This window comes from Elephantulus edwardii, unplaced genomic scaffold (assembly GCF_000299155.1).
Source record: "Elephantulus edwardii isolate Elephantulus edwardi_28Jun2011 unplaced genomic scaffold, EleEdw1.0 scaffold00002, whole genome shotgun sequence".
Taxonomy (NCBI): domain Eukaryota; kingdom Metazoa; phylum Chordata; class Mammalia; order Macroscelidea; family Macroscelididae; genus Elephantulus; species Elephantulus edwardii.
In genome coordinates this window covers 37,175,102-37,194,752 of record NW_006399752.1, presented here as the reverse complement: position 1 = coordinate 37,194,752, position 19,651 = coordinate 37,175,102, and positions in this window count along the sequence as shown.

Genomic DNA, 19,651 nt, shown 5'->3' with positions numbered 1-19,651 from the left:
ATGCCACCAAACTTTCCTCAACGCAGTGCAGGCCCACCAGGTGCTAGGAACTCTCCAAGTGCTAGGGACCCTCTAGACACCCAGTGCCCATGGACCAGTGGCGGCCTTGAAGCCCCCACTCCAGTGTGGCCTCTCCTCAGAGTGCTGCCAGGAGGTGGAGGAGGCACCCAGCCCCTACGGGGTCTCTGTTTCTCCCCTTGTTCCTGAGTGTTCCCTGTCCAATGTCTGAGTCCTGGCTCGCTCTCTCCCCATACAGGGGAAGATTGGAGCTGAATCCACTGGAAAGGCAGCTCCTGCTCACAGAAGAGTGGTGGTGGTGGTTGTTATGTGCTGTCCGGTCAAGTCTGAGACCAAAAAGGGAAAAGTGGCCATTAAGCAGAGCAGAAACTGTAGTCAATCATGTTTTTGCAACAAAGTTTCATTCCTGCACCCTTTGTGTACCTAAGTTTGTATCAGGCAGAAATGCTTGGGAAGGAAATATAGTATCTCTGCAGAACTCCCATATTGTCCTCTGAGTGCCAGGCCCTGACAAGGTGCTTTGTATATAATTCTCTTCTTTCATTCTCACAGGATCCTGGGAGGATGTTGTGTTAGTTAGTATGCCCATTCTACAAATGAGTAAACAGACACAGAATGGCCAAGGAGCCCACACAGGGACACAGAGATGAGTGAGTGGAAGAGCTGGCATTTGGAGTGGGCACTTAAGCTGTCCTACTATTGGGCTGTGCTGCACCCCTGGGATCTGTGGGTGCTAGGGGCTGAAGCCCCACTCTCTGACCTTTTGCCTGAGCATGTAGAGGACATACAAAATGTGCTTTAGTTCCATGGGAAACCCCCAAAGGATCCCCAGAGTCTACCCATTCAGTTCTGGCCACTGTGGGACTGATGGGCATGGTGAGGGCGAGGTCCCAGAGCTATGACCAGGGCCTTGGAAGAAATGCAGGTCTCCTGTCTTCTCCCAGGATGTCCCTAAGCCCCTGCATCTAAGAAGGAGTTGATGAATTGTGGCCAGAAATCCAGGCTCCTCTCATCTACCTGTCTGCAGGTTAAGCCTTGGCATTCTGGTCTATGAAATGGGTGGCTGATTCTTAGGACAACAGCTGTGAGCATCTGGCCAGGTGGTACTCGGGAAATCCTGGGACAGCCTCGCAGCAGAGGCAGAAGAGAGCCCAGCAGCCTTTTCTGGGACTGGCAGGCTGGTCCTCAGGGGGAGCAGAGGGCCCTGTATGAAACTAGGACATTAATGGAAGAAGTTTGCATGGGACCAGCCCCAAAGGACATACAGGGCCTGTTGCATAGGGGTGGAGTGGGCTCTTAAAGCAACTTAGTCAGACCTCAGAGAGGACAGGGCATCACCCAGTAAGGTGGAGACTGGACTGGAAGCCAGCAGTCCCTCCTAACTACCACTACCTTCTTACACACCCAGCAGGTATGGCCAGGGCTAGTGTCCACCTGCCAGTGCCCTGATCCCTGAAGCTGACCCTCAAGGAGATGGGGAGGGTCTTCACACACTTTGTGCTCCTGGTGGCAAAGCCCTCCTCGTCCATTGTGGTGTTCAGTCGGCTCAGGGCAGAGCAGAAAAAAAAAAGGGTACTCCTCCCTGCACTGAACTCCAGGCTCTGAAACACACACTTCCATTCCTGGGCCCCTGCCCACCCAGGAGGCCCCCGAATCCTGACTGCTTTGATGAGGGGTTGTTTTCCTGTGTACTCTAGCACAGACAACAGATTCAGACATGGAGAGGACCTCACCTGAGTCACAAAATGCCTCCCTCCAAAGAAGCCAGGTGTCCTGGCCCCAGGAAGCAAGAAGAACCCACAAAGAACATCATCCTGTAACCTATACTGTTCAGAGATTGATCCATTACTTTCTGTGACCAAATCGTACACTTCCCCGCACAGAGCAAGCTGGACTCTGCCCCCCCTGAGCTCGCCTCCCCCACCTCACCTACCTTCCACAGCTGTGGCCACCTCTCTCCTTAGGAGTCCTGGCAGCACAGTGCATTACATGACTGCCAACAGAAAGGTCAGAAGTTCAAATCCAGAAGCCATTCTGCAGGAGAAAAACAGCCAGTCACTCCCTGTAAAGATCTGTGGCCTGGAAACTTGATGGAGGGGCACCAAGCCTCAGAAACAGTAGTGGGTTTGGTATTGCACACAGCCCGGCTCCCTCCCTGCTGAGCAGACATGTAACTGAAGCACAGAGGAGGCAAGGCTGGCCCAGGAGCCCCCAGGAGTGAACAGAGGAGCCTGAACTCCATTTAAGTACATGTCTTGAAGAGACTGGGCATTGCCTTGGATGTCCTACCTAGGGGGTGGCCTGAAGAGGTCAGGAAAAGGCCCATTCCTTGTGTCACCCTTTCCACTGTGTGGTTCTTCAAGTGTGGGCCCCAGAAGAATAGCAGTCGGATTACCAGGAGCTTGTTAGAAATGTTTCCCAGACTGGTGGATGCAGGGTCACTGGGCCTGGGCCTGCCGGGTAACTCTCATGCTGCTCCGGGTCAACATGGCCTGCAGCTGTGGCCCCAGACACACCCTGGGTGGCAGTGGGCACACCCATGCAGTGGGCCTGGACAGCACTTGCCTCCCTCCTCCTGCCCTGCCTGGGCCGGGTGAATGTGGACAGAAGGAGCTGGAGGTGAGGCAGCATTCAGCCTGGACTTTGCCATCTGGTTCCCTGCTTCATCTGACTACGCTGACAAATAATTACAGCCATCAGCAGAACTGCAGTTCCGTCTGCTCCTGCTATCAGCTACTGATGGGCAATCTATCTGCATGTGCCGTGCAGAGGAGGAGCTGGGGGTCACAGAGTCCTCTCAGCTCCACAGAGACTCCGTGTGGGCAGCTGCTGGGCACAGCTGGGTAGGGTGCTTTAGATGCATGAACTGTCCCTCTACTGTGGGGCCTTCTCAGGGTTAGGAGGGCAGGTTGATGGCCCAGGCTCCCAGAAGGACCACATGGAGGGAGAGTGCCCACAGCCAGGGACAGCCAGGCTGGCGCCACCCTGGACACAAAGGGGACGTGGACAGAGCAGGAATGGACATCTAGAGGAAGAGAGGAGCCTGCCTTGAGAGACTCTGAAACTGGAGGCTCAGCCAGGGCCAGGCCACCAGGAGGGAGCCAGGGGAATGCCCACCCTTCCATCCCCCTGGCCTCCAGCCAGGCCTCCCCAACGCCCAAGTGCAAGCCTGCTAAGGTCACCTATGGGAAGCCAAATTTTATATAAAATATTTGTAATAACCAGACTACTACTTCAGGTTATGAGGGAGGCTGATATCAGCTGGAATTAATCCTGAAGCACTAAGGCGATCCTTAAGCGTTTACAGGATTTTTTGCATTGCCCCTCTCCCCTGAGTCAAGCAGAAGTTGTCAGTACAGAAAGCTTAGCTTCACCTGAATAGCATGCAATAAAGACGGAAAAGCTGGAATCGGCTGGAAGTTCCCTTCAGTGGTTCGAGAACTGTTTGCCTCCTGTGTTACCTCTGTTTTTCTCCTACATTCCTGGTGTTCGGTCTCATTATTAATACTTATAAAAATACTTTGTCCCTAGTCTGCAGCAGTCACCCTCACAGCAGCCTCTGGTGGGAACGTGGGCCAGGGCGGTGTGGTCATTGTGTTATTGCCAGTCCTGCCCTGCTCTGTCCCTATGGCTCACCTAACTTCCGCCGGTCACTAAGCGCTTTGCAAACAGATCCATCTGGACTGACCCTGACTGTGGGATGCCAGCTATTTCTGGCTGAGTCTGGCTGATGGGGAGAGTTTTGCCGAGGGTGCAGGTCGGGCCTGGGAATTGCCCTTCTGGGTCTGCTCATTGGCTGAGGCCGGTCCAGAGCACTCTCCTCACCCGGGGACTGTGGATGCTCCAGGGCCAACTTTCTAGCTTTCCAAGGATCATGCTTCTGGCCTCAGGAATGGGACCTCAAAGAAGATCAAAGGAGGAGTGATGCCTTTGAACTGAGATGTTGGAGAAGAATATTAACTATACGATGGACGGCCAAAAACCAAAGAAATCTGTCTTGAAATAAATGCAGCCAGGAGGCCCTTAGAAACAAGGGCAGAAGAGCCACAGGCCTGAGAACCAGGTGACAGGAAACCCCAGGACCACCCCCGGGCTATCAAGACACAGACAATGACAGGGAAGCCAGGGCCACTGAAGAACTGTCAACGGGCAAGATCCACCACACACTCTATTGTTGTTGTGTGCAACTGAGTGGGAACTGACTCATGGCTGACCCTCCAGCGGATTTTCAGAGGCTGTAAACTACACAAGTGGAGACTGTCCATCTTTCCCCCTCAGAGCAGCTGGAAGATTTGAACCACATACCTTTGGGATTGCAGCACAGCCTTTCACCACTAGGCCGTGAGAGCTCCCTCCCTTGTACCTCTGTACCCTGGCATCTGGCTCTGTTCCCCATCCACCATACCAAGCTGACTTTCACTCCGTACCTGTTCCGTGCCAGCACCTCCCCTGCATGGGAGGGCAATCTCCCTGTCATTCACACCCCACCTAACCTTCCTCTCCCTTTCCCTGTCCCTCATGTTACCTGCCCACCTCTCTCAAAGCTCTGACCACTGATTAGAACGCTCTTTGTGCCCCTCCGGATGCTGGTTTGTGGTCTGTACCTCCAGAACTAGAAAGGACCCTCCAGTATCTGTCCTGACCTAGAATGGTCCTGGCACACAGCAGGTGTCCATTAGCATTTGGTCGGTTGAACGAATGATTCTCCATCTCCCCCCCTTCTTAAGCGATTTCTTAATTTCTTAGTTCTTCACTAACACAAATACCACAAGGAGGGGGTGGCTTTTCACACAGAAATTTATTTTCTCACAGTTTTGAGGCTAAATCCTTCCTTAGAGGCATTCCTGAGAGATAAAGACCCCTCAACACGATGGAGAGACACAGTGACTGCTGCAAAGGGCTGAGCAGGACAGAGGTCATGGGGGAGGTGGAGGGTAGGGCAGGGTTCCCATCTGTTGTTCATTACGTCACTCTGAGTCATAGCAGACTTACTGGCACCCAGCAACACTTCCATCACCGGGGATTGGTCCCTCCTGATCAAAGTCTCCCCATCTTCAGGCCTAAGGAGCAATCTGACTGTTCTTCCTCCAAGACAAACTAGTTTGCTCTTCTGTTGGTCCATGGTGTAGTCACTGTTCTTCAATAACACTATCACTAAGTGCATTTAGTAAAATTTGTAACATGTATTCATTGGGTAGCTACCACATGTATTGGAGGTTATTAACAATCTCAGGACTTGGGTCAGGTGCACTTTGCTTCTCAAAGTGACACCTTAGCTTTTTATCACTCCAGAGAGATCTGTTTGGGGAAATGGTGCAGACTCTCAACAAGCTGGTTTGACACAGTGGCTGTAACAACGGGCTCAGACGCAGCTACAATCGTGAGGGTGCTGCAGTTTGGACAATGTTTGGTTGCGTGATGCATGAAGTTGCTGTTAGAATTGGGAAATCTGCTGTTGAGGACCTCTCCAGAGTACTGAAGAGCAACGATGTCCATCTGGAAATGAAAGTGCGCCTGATCCAAGCCATGGTCTTCGCAATTACTTGCTATGCATCAGAGAGCTGGATAATAACTAAGGATGATAAAGTGGGATGGATGTCTTTGAGTTGTGATGCTGGAGAAGAGTGTTGAACATTCTGTGGACTTCCAGGATTAAAAAAAAAAAGGTTCACCTGGAGAGGGTGAAACCAAGCTGCTCTCTGGAGGTAAGGATTTTGACGCTCCATCATTGGGCATGTGGCCAGGAGGAACCAGTCGTTGGAGAAGGACATCAAGCTTGAGAGGGTGAAGGGACAGTGCAGGAGAGGAAAATCCAGAATGAGATGGTTTGACTCAGTGACTGGAGAAATGGGATTAGGTCTGTTGGAGATGCTAAGATTGGCTCAGCAGAGAGCAGGGTTCAGAATTAATATCCATAGGGTTGCTATGAGTCTCAGGCAACTTGATGGGATGTAACAACAACAACAATGATGACAAATTGTTTATTGGTGTGTATTTATGGTTTGTTTCTTTGGTGTATGTCTTCTTTTGGTTTTTTAGAAATATTTTTTGTTCATTGTTGTGTCATTTCCTCCACCTCTCCCCCACCTCCAGCCCATCCTGCAATACACCCCTTGTTCCAGATTGTTGTCACACATATAATGCCTAATCATATATTCTTTTCAAGTAGTTTTTCCCTTGATCTGTTCAAATGCAGAGTTCATTATCCACTCTTTTCCCAATCTCTCTGCAACTCTCCCCATGTGTGTCCTATTTTGTAACAGTAGTATTTTGTAGTATTTGTCCTTTTGTGACTGAGATATTTCACTCAGCATAATATCTTCCAGGCTTTCCCATGTTGTATGTTTTATGAGTCCATTGTTTTTCAGTGCTGAGTAATATTCCAGTGCATTAATATATCATCATTTTCCTACCTATTTGTTTGCTAATGGGCACTTGGGTTGCTTCCATCTCTTTGCTACTGTGAATAACACAGCAACAAACATGGGTGTGTATACATCTGTTTGAATGGCAGCTCTGGTTTCTTTATGGTATATTTCTAGTAGTGGGAATTTCTGGGTATTTCTATTTCCAACTTTTTTGAGAAAGCACCAGACAGCCCTCCATAGTGGTTGGACCACTTACGGAGCAGTGAGTAAGAGTTTCAATCTCTCCACAATCTCGTCAGCATTTGCTGTTTGCTGCCCTCTTCTTCCCCCCCCCCTTTTTTTTGAGGTAAAATACAGGCAGCCCCAGATGAGTATTAATGTGCAGTATGTCCTAGCATAGGTTTTCTAAGGCCTGTTATTTCAGAAGTGGATGGCCAAGCCTTCTTCCAAGTCTGTCTTAATCTGGGAGCTCTGCATTGGACCAACAAGTGCTACACCCAAAATAGCAGATGACAGATAAGCAAGTGTACACACATCTAAGTTATTAATAGCAGCAACATGCAGAAACCACTTCCCCGATACACTGATGGATAAATGATACCCCTAGGACTCAAACACAAGGAAAACCAAATGTCCAGACATGATGGTGCAGCTGGCAGGGGTTTCCACATCAAGGCGGTGGTGCAAGGCGATTGCCGGGGTCTCTTCCTGGCAGAGATGGTGAAGTTGGCTCAGAATAGGGCAGGGTTCAGACTTGTTCATGAGGCCGCTGTGAGGCATAGCGAACTAGATGACACATAACAACAACAATGGTCTCTTAGCCCAACCATCAGGCCAGGTCCCGGCAGGTGGCACAGGAAGCAGAGGTGAGGACTTACTGAGGGGAGGTGTGGGCACAGGCTACGGAAGTCCAGAAGGAGTGGGGCAGCGCTCTCAGGGCGACAACTGGGAGTTGTCATCACCTCTACCTCCTCTTGGGACAGTCAGGAGGAGGAGGGGCCAGAACTGGGAGCAGGAACTTCTCGGAGCTGTTCCCAGGCAGGAGTTGTGACTTGCATTTGAGATACAGCCCAGGGTGAAACAGGGAACAAAACTCCAAATGCCAGAATTGATGCCCATTTATGGTGACTTCATGTGAAACTCCGCCTCACATATTTTGAGCATGTTGTCAGGAAGGCCAGTCCTTGGAGAAGGACATCACGCTTGGGAGGGTGGAGGGTCAGGGCTGAAGAGGGAGACCCTTTATGAGGTGGATTGACTCAGTGACTGCGGCAATGGGGGCAGGTGTGTCAGAGAAGGTGAGGTTGGCAGGATAGGGCAGGGTTCAGAGCTGTTGTTCGCAGGGTTGTGGTTGACTTGATGGCATATGATAACAACACGGATTCAGATCTGTGGCTCAAAGGGTCACAATGAGTGGCGTCAGCTCGCCAGCCCCTGAGAGCATCTGACTCTGCAGAACGAGAGTATCTCTAGGCATATTCAAACTGCAGGCGTTATGGTGTCATGCAGGGACACTGGTGAAGTGGGAACTGGGAAGTGAATGCTCAATTTCTCTCTGAAGCTCCTAATCTTATCCCAGAGCCTCCTGGTGGCTGAACCCAAAACACAGAGAGCAAGCTTGCCTGTTGGTGTCGCCCATGAAGTACTCTTTTGGGGCCCAAAGAAAGGTAGAGGAGGGTGGAAGCGGAACTGGAAGTGAACGTGCACGCTCTCCCCTGAGCCCTTTAACATCCCCTGGCCATCAAATCCCACACACAAAAAAACCAAGCAAGTCTGTTTTGAGTGAGTGTACCGTCAAATCAGATCTGACTGGTACAGGAGGAGATTGTCCCTCCTTTTCCCGGCAGAGCATCTGGTGGATTTGAACCGTGTGCCTCTGGGATCATAGTTGCAGCTCCTTACCACTAGGCCACCAGAGCTCCCCCAAGTCTGTTTTGAGGAAGTGCAACTAGATGCTTCTTAGAGGCAAAGATAGTGAAGCTTTGTCTCACATACTTTGGGCGTGTTGTCAGGATGGAACAGTACGTGGAAAAAATAAATAACATGCTGGGAAAGGCAGAGGGTCAGAGAGAGAGAGAGAGGAAGACCCTGAGTGAGACGGACTGGCACAGTGACCGTGGATATGGGCTCGAGTGTGTCAGAGATGGTGAGGATGGTGCAGGTCTGTCATGTGTGGGGTCACTGTGGGTCATAGTGGACTCCATGGTACTGAATAACAACACGTCCAAGCAGAACACACAAAGTCCCATCTGGCCCTAGTCACTGTGGGCATTTGTGATAAGCTGTTGACCACCCTCAGTGCTCCTGTATCAGGGGAATGTGGGGAAGGGGAGAAAGAAGCCTTTCTCACAGCATGTACCTCTACAGCCCCTGCTTCTTGCTTCCGAGGTGTAGAGCCCACCCTCCATCTCCCCTCAGTCCCACCTTCCCCTCCCCACAGGCCCTCTCAGCTTCTTTTTCTTTCTTAACCTGGTAGGTGGTCTAAGCCAGCATTCCTTCAGGACCTGGGTCCTCTGTGGGTCTGTCTTCAATGGGCTTCCTGTTGCCCTAATGGTAGGAAACTGCGCTGCAATCCAGAAGGCCCATGATTTGACTCTATCAGCTGCCCCATAAGAGAAAGATGGGCACTTTCTTCCTGTTAACAGAGATTATTAACGGCCTTGGAAAACCCGCTGGGGGTCAGCTGTGACTCAGTCCACACAACAATAACAACCTTTTTCCCAACAAAATTATGAAGATGGAGCAAATAAGTAAAAGCGAGTGACACTCAGGGTCCACACAGTGGTCCTTGTCTCTGTGCAGTCAGTCTGCATCCTCCCAGAGGTTCAGAGCCAACAACTGGCCGGCTGATCCGGAGGTCTGGTCACTGCTGGCTCCACACTGTGAGGGACCAGGATCATCGGGGGGTGACGGCAGCTACAGTTTTCATTCTGCATGTCTGGTGCTATGACAGCATTTCCTGGGGTTAGGAGGTGCATCTCTTTCTGGGACACTCGGCCAAGGCCACAGGAAGGAGAGCTGACATCTCTCCAGTGTCACGGTGCTCCTGTGAGGTGCTGTCCACTCAACTCCAACCTGGTGACACTACGTACCCGGGAAGGAAACCTGGTCCGGTCCAGAACCTTCCCCGTGACCTCTGCTGGGCCCAGCCCCATTGTTGCAAGCATTATATCCATCCATCTCCCTCAAGGTGCGTCTCTTTGCCACTGGCCTTCTACTATTGTAAGCATGATGTCCTTCTCCGGAGACTGACCCCTTTGATAGCACACCCCGAGTGTGTGAGGTGAAGTCTCAGCATGCTTGCTTCTAAAGAGAAGTCTGGCTGCACTTATTCCGGAGGCAAATTGATTTGTCCCTTTGACAGTATGTTCCTTCTTCTTCACCAATACACAATTCAGAGGCTTGATTCTTCTTTGTTCTTCCTTACCCATTGTCCAACTTTCATATGCGTATGATGGAAAACATCACGGCTTGGACCTGAAGCACCTTAGTCCTCAAAGTTCCATCCCTGCTCTTTAACACTTTCAAGCAGTCCTTAGCAGCGGATTTACCCATTGAAATACATAATTTGATTTCCTGATGGTTGTTTCTATCTAATTTGGATCCAAAGATCCCACTGGATCCATGTGAAATGAAATCCTTGACAACTTCAATCTTTCCTCTGTTTGTTATTATATTGATGATTGGCGTAGCTGTGAGGATTTTTGTTGTCTGCATGCTGAGGTGTAATGCACACTGAAGGTATATAACGTGGTGTAGCTGCTTCCTGAGTCCATGCATCTGGGCTCTGGGGGCCCTGGGGCCGTGTAACGCCCACTGACCTGAAGGACACGCCACATCCTGCAGACAGCACTTGAGGCTCACAGTGAGCTTTTGCTCACCTGGTACCACAATCTTCCAGCCACCTCGGCATCCTCTCCGGCAGCTGCTTCTCAAGGCTGGGGAAGGTCTGTTTCCTGTTGTTAATTCTATTGAATCAGCTCCATCTTGTGATGACCCCGTGTCTTGTCCTGTACCAGTTTCATGATCAAGGGCACGTTTGAATCCAGTCGCCGTGGGCTACTGCCTTCCAACCCCAGGGTCTCATCTTCCAGCACATCCAGCCAGTGCCCTGCATTTGGACTTCTGGCCTCCTGAACAGTGAGAAAATGAGTGTCTGTATTTTAACACTACCTACCCACTTGTGGTATTTCTGTTACAGCGGCACTAGCTACCCGAGAGGGTCACAGATTGTAGGTACAGGTATACCTTGCACATAGTTTGGATTCAGCCCCAGATGGACACAATAAGGCAATTAACACTATAAAAGGAGTCACAAGAATTTTGTGGTTTCTCAGTAACACACAAAAGATCTGCTTACACTATACTGTTGCCTATTAAGGGACTGCTGGTGGCTTAATGGTAAGCAGTTGCTCTGTCAACCATAAGGTGCAAGGTTCTAATTCACCAGCTGCTCAGTGGGAGAAAGACAGTCTTGTCTCATGTGTTTTAAAGTCTCTGAAAAACCACTAGAAGGTCAATTATGAATTGTTTCTGACTCAGTGTATCTATTAAATGCGAAACAGCATAAAGGAGGATAGAAGGAGAATTGATGTCTTTGAGCTGTGGTGCTGGAGAAGAGTACTGAGAATACCATGGACTGCTAGGAAAACAAACAGATTTGTCCTGGAAAGGGTTAAACTGGGTGGCTCCTTGGAGGCAAGGATTCTGAGGCTCCGTCTAACATACGTTGGACATGTTGTGAGGAGAGACCAGTCCTTGGAGAAGGACATCATGCTTGGGAGGGTGGAGGGACAGCACAGGAGAGGAAGGCCCTCTATGAGGTGGATTGATTCAGTGACTGGGATAATTGGGATGGGAGTGTCAGAGACAGTGCGATTGGCACAGGACAGAGCAGAGTTTAGGGCTGTGGTACATAGGGTCACTATGAGTCGTAAGCGACTCGACTGCACATAACAACAACAACAACAAAATGTGACAGAGAGACAGCATGAGTACAAACTGTAGAGAAATAGATCTGTTCCACACAGGGTCATCACAGGGCTTCGATTTGTGATGTCACAGTATCTGTGATGCACAATAAGCCAAGGTAGGCCTGTAGCAGGAACTTGATAGCTTTGGATGTGCTGGGAACACTGAGGAGTCAAAGAACAGTCACTGGAGAGTGAGGACTTTGTCCCACAGCCAGAGAGCAAAAGACTTCCTCTTAGGCTGGTCCTGGGAATTCAAACTTCCAACCTGTAAAGAGTTGGGAAGTCAGTTTGTTTGTTAAAGCCGCCCACTTGAGATATTTCTGTTATAGCACAACTGTTGTTGTTGGGTACCGTCGAGTCAGGACCAACTCATAACTGACCTTTCACTGGGTCTTCAGAAGTTTAAAATCATACAGGAAGAGGCTGCCCGTCTTTCTCCTATGGAATAGCTGGTAGATTTGAACCACACGCCTTTGGGTTGGCAGGACAAGTCCTTACCATTAAGCTACCAGAACTCACTATAGCACCACTAGAGAACTAAACATGGATCATTAATTTCACACACAGGTAAAATCTTGTTGAAGATTAAAGGGGAAATGTCTGGAAAAGCACACTGATAGGGAACTTCTAAAACTCAAACCAGATTTAGAAGGGGCTGTGGAAAAGGGGGTATCACTGCTGATGTCAGATGTGTCTTGGCTGAAAGCTGAGAATATCAGAAAGATGTTTTCTTGACTTTATACAAGGCCATTACACTGTGCAGAAGGGGAAATGTCTGGAAAAGCACACTGATAGGGAACTTCTAAAACTCAAACCAGATTTAGAAGAGGCTGTGGAAAAGGGGTTATCACTGCTGATGTCAGATGTGTCTTGGCTGAAAGCTGAGAATATCAGAAAGATGTTTTCTTGACTTTATACAAGGCCATTACACTGTGCAGATCATAATAAATTATGTATAACATTGAGAAGAATGAGAATTCCAGAATACTTAATTGTGCTCATGTAAAATCTGTACATAGACCACAAAGCAGTCTTTCCAACAGAACAAGGGATACTGCATGGCTTTAAAATAGGAAAGATGGATATCAGGGTTATCTCTCTCTATAATCCTTTAAGCTATACACTGAGCAAATAATTCAGGAAGCTAGACTATATGAATAAGAATGTGGCATCAGGATTGGAGAAAAACTACATTACATAAGTTACACAGGTTTACTTGCAGAAAGTGACGAAGTCTTAAAGAAGATCAAAGACTATGACTTTCAATATGCAGTATCCATCAATATCAAGAATACAAACACCTTCATGATAGATGGAGGAAAGACTGAAATTATCAACAATTTCATTTTGCTTGGATCCACAATTAACATTCATGGTAGCGACAGCCAAGAACTCAAAATACATGCAGTATTGGGCAAATCTACTGTCCAGATTTCTCTTTAAAGTGCCACAGAGCAAGGGTGTTCATTTACAAACCAAGGTGCACCTGATCCAAGTCATGGTATTTTCAATTGCTCTGTATGTGCGTGAAAGTTGGAAAATGAATAAAGATGACACAAGAAGAACCAATGCTTTTGAGTTGCAGTGTTGACAAAGGGTACTGACATATCACAGGCTGTGAAAAGAGCAAGTCTGTCTTGGCGGATTTACAACTGGAAGGGCTCCTTAGAGGCAAGGATGGTGGAACTTCAGCTCACATACTTTGGGAATGTAGGCACAAGGCGTCCGTCCTTGGGAAAAAACCCATCATGTTGGGAAAAGAGATAGATTGAAAGTGACTCAACCATGGTGAAGATCATGGGGATTGTGCAGGAGAGGGAAATGTTTTGATCTATTGTTCATGGAGTTGTTGAGTCAGCTTGATAACGATACATTCACAATAACCTCAGTGGAGATCATCTAAGTGCCCTCTCATGGATAATTCACTCATTCACTGCATGGAATCAATTAGAACTCAGAGCAAGCCTCTAGCTGATTCCAGAGACAGTAAGTAGCAGGGGAGACTGCCCATCTTTCTTCCACGGAGTGGGTGGATTCTAACCACGGGTGGATTCAAGCTGTGGGAGATGTGCAGTCTTTGGGTGAGTGAAGCAACTTGGTATAGACCATACTACCAAAACTCCCCAGGAGATGGAGTAAGGAATTGGGTTATGTCCATATACTGGAATATTATTCAGTCATAATAAAGGCATGACCCACTGATTCATAAGAGATGGATGAATATTAAAAGCAAGAAACTCATGAAATATTATGCAAAATGGGTGACCCTGAAGGACATTCTGCTGAGTGAAATATCTCAGTCACCAAAGGACAAATATTGCATGGTGCCACTGTTGTAAAATGGGACTGACATCAGGGTTGAGGGAAGACAGAAAAGGAGGGGAAGAATGATGTATATTGCATTGAAAGAGATGAGGAAGAGAACTGATATGAATGGGTATTCCTGTCATTACAGAAGTTCAGAGTGAAGGCTGCACAGTGGAGTGGACTTGGGGGGAGGGACTGCATAACAATGGAAGAGTTTTTCTTTCTTTTCAAGAAGAGTGAATTGGGGGAGGGGGTGGGTAGGGAGAAAAGTGCAAAAATGAATCACTAGAAACCCTAACTCTCTGTAAACGTTCATTAAGATAAATTTAAAAAAATAATCAAACACTAGAGAGAGAGAGAGAGAGAGATATGGATGAATCTTGAAAACATGAACCTAACCGAAAAAGGCCAGATACAAAAGACCTCAATACATACGGGTCGTTTGCCTGAAATACCCAGAATAATAAAATCCTTTGGGAGGGAAAGCAGATCCATGGTTACCAAGAAATGAGGGAAGGGAATAGAGAGTGATGACATAATGGATACGGGGTGTGGTTCTGTCATGATGAAGGTTTTTAAACTAGTTGTCATTATTTATTTATTTAATGTGTGTACCTTCAAATTGGATCTGACTGGTACAGGAGGCGATTGTCCCTCCCTCTTCAGCAGAGCATCTGGTGGATTTGAACCGTGCACCTGTGGGATTGCAGTACAGTTTCCTGCCACTAGAGCTCTCCTTAAGCTAGTTGTCATTAGATGCTATTGAATTCAGTATAACTCACAGCAACCCTATACACGTCAGACCTGAACCCTTTCCTGGGTCAACCTCTTCCTCTCTGACATACCTGATCTCAGTCACTGTGTCAATCCGTCTCATTGAGGGTCCTCCTCGCTTTCATTGACCCTCCACCTTTCCAAACATGATGCTGCCTTTCAAGAACAGTCCTTTTTAACAACACGCTCAAAGTACGTGAGATGAAGCTTTGACATCCTTGCCTTTAACGAACACTCAGGTTGCACTTTTTCCAAGATATATTTGTGTCACTGGGATATTCAGTACTCTTCTCAAAAACACAACCCGAAGGCACCAATTTTTCTGTCATCCTTATTCACTGTCCTTATTCAGCACTTAGATGTCTAGTGATTAAATGTACCACAATTTGAATCAGGCACACCTTAGTCTTTAAACTGACTCATTGCTTAGTATTTTGAGGATTTCCTTGACAGCAGACTTTCTCAAGGCTATATATGTTTTGATTTCTTCAAGGGTATGGATTGTGAAGCCAAGGTGAAATCATTAACAATTTCAACTTTTCCCCATCTATCATGATGTTGCCTATATAGGTCTAGTAGTGGGAATTTTCGTCTTCTAGAATGTTGAGATGGATTGATTCAGTGACTGGGGTAATGAAGTAGGTGTGTCAGAGCCAGGAAAGCTGGCAAAATAGAGAGCTGGTTTCAGGGCTACTGAACATAGGTTCGCTATGAGTCGCAAGTGACTTGACAAACAACAAGAATGTTGAGATATAATCCATATTGAAGGCTGTCGTTTTTGATATTATGTAGCAAGTATTTAAGTCCTCACTTTCAGCAAGTAAAGTTGTCATCTGCTTAAAGCAGGTTGTTGCTGAGTTTCCTCTGATCCTGATTCCACATTCTTCTTTGTAAAATCTAGCCTCTCAAGGGAGCTCTGGTGGCCTAGTGGCAAGACGCTGCACTGCAATCCCAGAGGTACCCAGTTCAAATCCACCAGAGGCTCTGCTGGAGAAGGAGGGGGCAATCTCCTCCTGTACCAGTCAGATCTGATTTTGACGGTACACATAAAAAATAATACAATAAAAATAAAATTTTTAAAAAAAATCTAGCCTCTCAAATTATTTGCTCAGCAGACTGAATTGTGATATTGTGTGCTGTCAAACTGGAACCAACTCATAGTTGACCCTCCAGCAGTTTTTCAGATGCAGTAAATCCCATGGTAGGAGACTGCCCATCCTTCTTCCAGTGGATTGAATCAAAGGCCTTTGGGATTGCAACACAGCTTCTTAATATCAGGCCACTAGAGCCCCTGATAGATTAAATAAGTTTGGAGAAAGGACACAGCCCTGATGTGCACTTTGTTGATTTCAAACTATATAGTATTCCCTGTCGTCAGGGAACTCTCCAGAATACTGAAGAGCAACGGCATCAGTTTGGAGACTAAAGTGCAGCTGATTCAGGCCATAGTCTTCGTAATTACTTTCTATGCATCAGAAAGCTGGACAATGACTAGGGATGCCTTTGAGCTGTGGTGCTGAAGACGAATATTGAATGTACCATGGACTGCTAGGAAAACAAGCAGATTCATCCTGGAGAGGGTGAAACCAGGCTGCTCCATGGAGGCAAGGATTCTGAGGCTTCATCTGACGTACTTTGGGCATGTTGCAATGAGGGACCAGTCCTAGGTGCATGCTTGGGAAGGTGGAGGAACAGCACAAGAGAGGAAGACCCTTGATGAGATGGACTGATCCAGTGACTGAGGTAATGGGGGTAGGCATGTCAGAGACAATAAGATTGGTGCAGGATAGACAGAGTTCAGAGCTGTTGTAGATAGGGACGTGATAAGTCACAAGCGACTCATAGCACGTGAGCAAGCGTTCCCTTGTTCTGTTTGGACAACATCTTCTTGGCCCAGGTATCTATACAGCATTTTACTACATCAAATGCTATTGAATTGCTATACACGTTACAAGGGCTGGTTGTATTCTATGACTCTGACCTCAATAAAAGCATGCAAGCCTGGTCTGGTTCTTTAGAACACTCCTGAATAAGCCACAGTGTAGGAAGTTAACTCCCCTGAGGTCCCTAACCTGTGCAGACACCCAAGCACAGTGTGTTCCAATCCACAGTCACCTCTGAGCCCAGGCTTTGGGTCATGCCAGCTCAGGCACCCAATGATTGAGAAGAAATTTCCATGATTTCAACCTCTAGCTGCTCCAGTGTTCCCAGCCAAAGCCTCCGACATCAAGCTGCCGTACCCTGCTCAAATCCTTGACCCACAGAATTTCTGCTCGTGTTGACTGCCAGTTTCATCATCTGTAAAATGGGGTCAATAGGACTTATCTATGTTTTAGAGTTCTTGCGAGGGCTGAATGAGAGTCGCTGGTAGGAATGATGGAATAGTTTAGAATAGTGTCTGGTGTTTACGCGCTGCGGACGCACCTCCTCCTGCTCTGGTTATCTACTGATTATGCCCACAACTTCATTTCCCCATTCCAATCTCCATCCCCGGCTAGCTGGGCCACTGGGCCTCCTGCCAGGCCAGTCCCACTCTCCCTGGACTATCCTCCTTCCTCACCTGACTCCTTTCATCCTTGTAAACACTTTCCACTGTACAGGGCAGAGAGAATTTGTGTCTTCAGCTTGGAGGGGACATGTCATCTCCGGGAAGAACTGGGGAGCTAAGAAATGACATCAGTGCTACAGGAGCCAGAAGAGAGGGGCAGGGCCCCAGTGTCACCCCCCATCTCATCAACCACTGCCAAGGTCAGATGGCTGTGGGCCCCTGGGTGAGGCTGACACTGTCCTACCCAAGTGCAAGCCCAGCACACAGCTGTACCTGTGGGCCTCCCTCCAGTCCGATGCCCACGCCACCAGCATTCTTCACGCCGAGCAAAAGCACACGTCCTACAAGCCCAGCTTTGTGCTTCTGCACATGGTCATTCCTTCGGCTGTCTGGGAGCTGCCAGGTGTTGCAGCAAAGGCAGGGCACACGGTGCTGACCAGAGAGCTTACGCTCGGCTGGTTTCCAGGCTAGTGAGCAAAATTCACGTGTCCCCATGGAGTGGAGTGCCAAGAAGGAAAACTACAGGGTGAACTGGAGCCTGAGGGAGCCAGGACTTAGTCGAGGCTTCCAGTGGGGGTGAGCTGGAAAAGGAGGTTGGAGAGTGAGGTAGACAATCGGGGGAAGAAAGGAGGCATCCATGGTGGGGGCCTGGCGAGAGGAAGCCAGAAAGGTTACGTAAGGGGCAGCAAGAGGCAGCGAGTCTGGTGGTCAAGGAGGGGCTGGGCAGGGTCAGGGGGCAACAGAATGCGCTCTCCAAGCCTGATGCATGTGGATGTGGAGGACATTGTTAGCACTGGCACTGCAGCCAAACCATAAAATGAAAACCAGTCCGGATCGAGACATCCGGTCACCTTAAAAGTCAAGGTAAAGAGTTTGATCTTTCATCTAAGATCTGCAGAAGGTTGTGGTTGGAGGTCAAATTATCTGCTTATCTGCATTTCCTCCCCCACCCACTTAACTTTACTTTCAAAAACTACACACGTGCAGGGAAAAGGAATAGATATTTAGACATCTTGAGAAACATTTACGAGTAGAGGTCCGTGTGACACCAGATCAAGATGGAGAATGTCCCTTGCCTTCTAGAAAGCTCCCTTGTAGCCCCTCCAGTCCATATTCCACAAGGGTAACCACTACTCTAACTTCTACCACAAATATTACATTTGGCCATTGTAAAAAAATGTTCAATATACATACACACACAGCCATTTGTACTGATCTTAAAGGCACAGTCTGAAGAATGTTCCTTTATGTGTACCCCAAATCAAGCCAGAAAACACTTCCAGAGACCGGACAATCAATGCCACTCCCAGAGGGCAGTCCCAGTTCTGACTGTATGATAGGGAGTTCTCGTGGTGTAACCCTTAGGGAGCCGCACTGCTATGCCAAAAGCCACACCACATTGGCTGTTCGAATCCACTAGCAGCTCTACAGGAGAAAGATGGTCAATCTCCTCCCTTGCCATTTGCAGCTTCAGGAACCCAAGGGTGGATCAGGTTTGAGAAGATTCCAACTGGAAGGCTTGTACCAAGGTACAGATATCCCCTAATGACGTGTGATCATTTTCAAGGGTTGGTTTGGGGATTTAAAGAAAAATAACACTATAGAGTTTCACTGCCAACCCAAAAGGATGTACCTTGAGAGAAAGATGCGCAATCTCCTCCCGTGTGATTTATTGCCCCTGAAGCCCCACTGAGGGGTTCAGCTACGAGACAGTTCTGACTCCCCCCCACACAAGCAGCAGCCAGTGGCAGTGGCATGGATGCACGTGTGCCAGTAAGAACATACTCCCAAGAGTTTTTCAACAGCAGTGGTCTTTTGGAAACCCACCACAGGCCTTTTCTTAGATCTGGGCAGATCTTAACCCCTGCCTTTCCATTCCTAGTCAAGCGATGAGCTCTTGCACCACTAAAAGTCCCCAGGATAGTTTCCAGATACTTCCTTCCTGACTCACAGGGACCCTGTAGGGCAGAGGTCCCACCCTAGAGGGTTTCTGTAAATCTTTAGGGGAGCTGATTGCCTCAACTTTCTCCCGCAGAACTGGGTGGTTCAAACAGCTTTCCTTTTAGTTCACAGGCCAAAGCCCAGGCTATAAGCGCCACCAGCGTCCCACCTCCCCAATACACCAAGAGAAGCCAACAATCTTAATACAACGAGCGCCTCTCTAGGCAAGCCTATCAAAGTCCCATTGCCTGAGAGGCGGCCGTGATATTCAGAAGTCACTGCAGGCCGCATTGCAAATTCACTGGCCCGATGGTCACCGCCTGTCCAGCAACCTCGCCACATCTGGGGCGGCTTGGGGCGGTCGTCCGCCTGGCCTGGACCATAGTTACTCGCGAGGATGTGAAGTCCAAGGGCTGGACTCACGGTTTAAGACTGCTGTGGGCACAGATGAGCCCCGGCTTTAAAGCAACGCCCGTCGCCTGGACGAGGGCAGCCGGGCTGGGCTTGCGGCCAAGGGTGCCCAACACAGGGGCTGCGTGGTCGCTCGCCGGGTCCTCCACGGTCCCGACCGTGGACCCCAGGCCCCCCTGTTACACTCGGGACCCCCTCCGACCTCGCCTGGGCCCCTAGGCGCACGCGCCGGCGCGCAATCTCGGCGGCGCACTCGCACGCCCCGCCCCGACCACGCCCCCTGCAGGCCCCCGCCCCCGCGGCCTTCCCAG